The sequence below is a fragment of the Triticum dicoccoides genome, chromosome 3A (genome assembly GCF_002162155.2).
Source record: "Triticum dicoccoides isolate Atlit2015 ecotype Zavitan chromosome 3A, WEW_v2.0, whole genome shotgun sequence".
Taxonomy (NCBI): Eukaryota; Viridiplantae; Streptophyta; class Magnoliopsida; order Poales; family Poaceae; genus Triticum; species Triticum dicoccoides.
The window spans coordinates 438,187,351-438,193,203 of NC_041384.1; positions in this window are offsets into that span (position 1 = coordinate 438,187,351).

Below are 5,853 nucleotides of genomic sequence, written 5' to 3' on the forward strand. Positions count from 1 at the left end.
TATCGTCGAGACAACATGCATGCGTCATCGCTATCACTCCTCCCCTAAAAGCGTCATCGCCATCCTTAAACGTTGAGAACACGACTCCGACTTCGCCTTATGCGATCATCGACCCAACCCACACTGAAGAGGTCGTGTGGAGATGCATGAAGGTCCACGCCAAATCCAGCCACCTGCTGTATTATAGAACGGAGGGAGTACAAGACAACAACTATAAGAAATGCAGAATCCAATAAGCACTTGGAATTGTGTTGAAAGAGCATGGTGTGTGATTCCACAATTTACATTTCATTTCAGAACATCTACCTTGATTTCCTGCCAAAAAAGTATACGTAGAACCTATACGTCCCTGTAGCTCGATCGATCGCTCGGTGGAAAAATGGCTGTGAGAAAGAAAATGAGAAATGGGCCTGCAGAGAGAAAGAGAAGAGGCCTACTTGTGCTCTTTGATGTTGGGCCGTATAGCACCTTATTTGGGCCATGAACTCCCGCTGGCCATTCGTTCGTTGTCATATGTCAGTTGCAGGTCTCGCTTTCTAAAATTTTCACGTCCAGACTCCTAGATGGTTTTTGTTACTGTTATAAAAAAGATGTGTCTAGGGCACATCTAGATGTGCTCTAGTTATTGCACATCTAAGTGAGTGAACCAATCATAAAGAGGAAAAAAAAAGAAAAAAAAATATCCACACGAATCTCAACATAAGATCAATGACATAGGACTTAGATGTGCAATACTTATTGCACATCTAGATGTGCTTTAGCAAAACTGTATAAAAAAGATGGTTTTTGTTACTTTAACATTTAGAGTGCACACGGATCAGTTTGTACCTGGGGTTCAACGTGCTTCAAAAGAGACATTACACATGAACACAAACATCACATTTAAGATCCAAGCCTTCCCTAGTTTTGATTTTTTTAGGATATTCACGAAGTCATTATGCTTTTACTTGTTTTGAGTTTGCAATTACATTCAATGTACTGACCTGACGTGTCATGCCAGATTTTAGGAAAGCCTTACCAGATCGGAGTGCTTCCCGTGTCTAGGCCGTGTCCACATCGGTTTCCCTATGCTATGGAGTTCCGCTTCGTCGTCGTTCCGTTGCCGCGTAGTTGTCGTGATCGATGCCCCTTCATGTTCATTAAATAATGTACATACTGTTCAGCCGCACCGTGTGTGCCGCTTGGCCTCGCTACCTGATGTAATATGGAACTTATGTTTCCGCTAGCATTAATAAAGCGGTTGTTTTTTGTACCAAGTTGTTGTGTGTTGCCAGAAGACTAGATCTCTGGGCTGATAATGCAAGGTAAACCGATTGCTCTGAGCCGGGGTGCCACACCCTACGGGTTCGAGAACTATGTGGACATGACCAAGACACCTCTCCGGTCAATAACCAATAGCGGAACCTAGATGCCCATATTGGCTCCTACATATTCTAGGAAGAACTTTATCGGTCGAACCGTTATGACAACATACGCAATTCCCTTTGTCCATCGGTATGTTACTTACTCGAGATTCGACCGTCGGTGTCTTCATACCTAGTTCAATCTCATTACTGGCAAGTCTCTTTACTCATTCCGTAATACATCACCTCGTGACTAACTCCTTAGTCATTTGCTTATAAGCTTATGATGTGTATTACCGAGAGGGCCCAGAGATACCTCTTCGATACTCGGAGTGACAAATCCTAATTTCGATCTATGCCAACACAACGAACACCTTCGGAGATACCAGCAGAGCATCTTTATAATCACCTAGTTACATTGTAATGTTTGATAGCACACGAGGCATTCCTCAGGTATTCGGGGGATGCATAATCTCATAGTCGAAGGAATATGTATTTGACATGAAGAAAGCAATAGCAATAAAAATGAACGATCATTATGCTAAGCTAACTAATGGGTCTTCTCCATCACATCATTCTCCTAATGATGTGATCCCGTTATCAAATGACAACTCATGTCCATGGTTAGGAAACCTTAACCATCTTTGATCAACGAGCTAGTTAAGTAGAGGCTCACTAGGGACATGGTGTTTGTTTATGTATTCACACATGTATTTAGGTTTCCAATCAGTACAATTCTAGCATGAATAATAAACCTTTATCATGAATAAGGAAATATAAAATAACAACTTTATTATTGCCTCTAAGGAATATTTCCTTCAGTCTCACACTTGCACTAGAGTCAATAATATAGATTACATTGTAATGAATCTAACACCCATGGAGTCTTGGTGCTGATCATGTTTTGCTCGTGGAAGAGGCTTAGTCAACGCGTCTGCTACTTTCAGATCCGTATGTATCTTGCAAATTTCCATGTGTCCCTCCTTGACTTGTTCACGAATGGAGTTGAAGCGTCTCTTGATGTGTTTGCTTATCTTGTGAAATCTGGATTCCTTTGCCAAGGCAATTGCTCCAGTATTATCACAAAAGATTTTCATTAGACCCGATGCACTAGGTATTACACCTAGATCGGATATGAACTGCTTGATCAAGACTTGTTCATTTGCTGCTTCCAAAGCAGCTATGTATTCCGCTTCACATGTAGATCCCGCCACGATGCTTATCTTGGAACCGCACCACCTGATAGCTCCACCATTCAATAAAAACACGTATCCAGTTTGTGACTTAGAGTCATTCGGATCGGTGTGGAAGCTAGCATCGACGTAACCATTTGCGACGAGCTCTTCGTCACCTCCATAAATGAGAAACATATCCTTGGTCCTTTTCAGGTACTTCGGGATGTTCTTGACCGCTGTCCAGTGATCCACTCTTGGATTACTTTGGTACCTCCCTGCCAGACTTATGGCAAGGCACACATCAGGTCTGGTACATAGCATAGCATACATGATAGAACCTATGGCTGAGGCATAGGGAATGACTTTCATTTTCTCTATATCTTTTGAAGTGGTCGGGCTTTGAGTGACTCAACTCCACACCTTGTAACATAGGCAAGAACCCTTTCTTTGACTGATCCATTTTGAACTTCTTCAAAACTTTGTCAAGGTATGTGTTTGTGAAAGTCCTATTAAGTGTCTTGATCTATCTCTATATATCTTAATGCCCAATATATAAGCAGCTTCACTGAGGTCTCTCATTGGAAAACTCTTATTCAAGTATCCTTTTATGCTATCCAGAAATTCTATATCATTTCCAATCAACAATATGTCATCTACATATAATATCATAAATGCTATAGAGCTCCCACTCACTTTCTTGTAAATACAGGCTTCACCGAAAAGTTTTTATAAAACCATATGATATGATCACCTCATCAAAGCGTATATTCCAATGCCGAGATGCTTGCACCAGTACATAGCTGGACCACTGAAGCTTGCACACTTTGTCAGCTCCTTTAGGATTGACAAAACCTTTTGGTTGCATCATATACAACTCTTCTTTAAGAAATCCATTAAGGAATGCAGTTTTGACGTCCATTTGCCAAATTATAATCATAAAATGCGGCAATTTCTAACATGATTCGGACTGACTTAAGCATCGCTACGGGTGAGAAGGTCTCATCATAGTCAACCCCCTGAACTTGTCAAAAACCTTTCACGACAAGTCGAGCTTTGTAGACGGTGACATTACCATCAGCGTGAGTCTTCTTCTTGAAGATCCATTTATTCTCAATGGCTTGCCGATCATCAGGCAAGTCCACCAAAGTCCACACTTTGTTCTCATACATGGATCCTATCTCAGATTTCATGGCCTCAAGCCATTTACCAGAATCTAGGCTCATCATAGCTTCTTCATAGTTCGTAGGTTCGCCATGGTCTAGTAACATGACTTCCAGGTGTGACAGCCCAAGTCTGACGCTCTAGACGCCTTCCATGTTCTTCGTTGTCGTCGCGTGTTTTATTTGTTTGTTGCATTCATCATGTCATCATTTGCATTGCATCGGCACTCCGTTGCCATCATGTTTTCAAATTTGCAACTGTTCACAGTGTTGGGAAACACAGTAATTTCAAAATTTTCCTATGCACACACAAGATCATGGTGATGCATAGCAACGAGAGGGGAGAGTATCGTCTACGTACCCTCGTAGACCGTAAGTAGAAGCGTTATGACAACGCGGTTGATGTAGTCGTACGTCTTCATGATTGACCGATCTACTACTGAAGACACGACACCTCCGTGATCTGCACACGTTCGGCTCGGTGATGTCCCATGAACTCACGATCCAGTAGAGCTTTGAGGGAGAGCTTTGTCAGCATGATGGCATGATGACGGTGATGATGTTGCTACCGGAATAGGGCTTCACCTAAGCACCGCTACAATATTACCGAGGTGGATTATGGTGGAGGGGGGCACCGCACACGGCTAAAGATCAATGATCAACTTGTGTGTCTATGGGGTGCCCCCCTCCCCCGTATATAAAGGAGTGGAGAAGGGGGAGGGGGCCGACCTCCTAGGCGCGCCCCAAGGGGAGTCCTACTCCCACCGGGAGTAGGATTCCCCCTTGCCTTGTTGGATTTAGGAGAGAAGGAAGGAGGGGGGAGGAGGAAGGAAAGGGGGGCCGCTGAGGGAGTCCTGGATTAGGGGGTCCTCGGACAGCCGGACTATATACTTTGGCCGGACTGTTGGACTATGAAGATAAAAGATTGAAGACTTCGTCCCGTGTCCGGGTGGGACTCTCCTTTGCGTGGAAGGCAAGCTTGGCAATTCAGATATGTAGATCTCCTCCCTTGTAACCGACTCTGTGTAAGCCTAGACCCCTCCGGTGTCTATATAAACCAGAGGGTTTAGTCTGTAGGACAAGAACAATCATAATCATAGGCTAGCTTCTAGGGTTTAGCCTCTACAATCTCGTGGTAGATCAACTCTTGTAATACTCATATCATCAAGATCAATCAAGCAGGAAGTAGGGTATTACCTCCATCGAGAGGGCGCGAACCTGGGTAAACATTGTGTCCCCCGCCTCCTGTTACCATCAGCCTCAGACGCACAGTTCGGGACCCCCTACCCAAGATCCGCTGGTTTTGACACCAACATTGGTGCTTTCATTGAGAGTTCCACTATGCCGTCACGTAAAGGCTTGATGGCTCCTTCGATCATCGGCAACAATGCAATCCAGGGTGAGGTTTTTCTCCCCGGATAGACCTTCGTATTCGGCGGCTTCGTACTGCGGGCCAACTCGCTTGGTCATCTAGAGCAGATTGATAGCTATGCCCCTGGCCATCAGGTCAGATTTGGAAGCTTGAACTACACCGCCGATATCCACGGAGACTTGATCTTCGACGGATTCGAGCTCGTGTCAGGCGCGCCGCACAGTCACGACGAGCATGACTTAGCTCTGCCATCGGACGGTGTTCGGGTGATCGCACCTGCGATTACTCTGGCCCTCAATCCGAAGCAGATCGTGCCATCCGAGGACGGGTGGATGGACCCCGCCACGGAGGCCTCACACTTAGCGGCGATAGAGCCGAATACTGATTTCACCTCCTATGAGACCTGTGTTACCGGACCCTTAGATTCGTCCCCGACCACAGGCTCCGAACTGCCTGCGTCCGCGCCTATCTAATCTGATTGGGCACCGATCATGGAGTTTACCTCCGCGGATATTTTCCAGCACTCGCCCTTGGGTGATGTGCTAGATTCATTGAGGTATCTCTCCTTGTTAGGAGACCCTCAGTCGAACTATGTCCGGCTCGAGTGGGAAGCGGATGACGAAGGAATTTGTTCCCCACCCACCACCCACTTAATAACCACTATCGACGACTTAACCGACATGCTTGATTTCGACTGCGAAGACATCGATGGTATGGACGACGATGCAGGAGAGAAACAGGTACCACCGCCCACAGGGCGCTAGATAGCCACTTTATCACACGATATATACATGGTGGATACA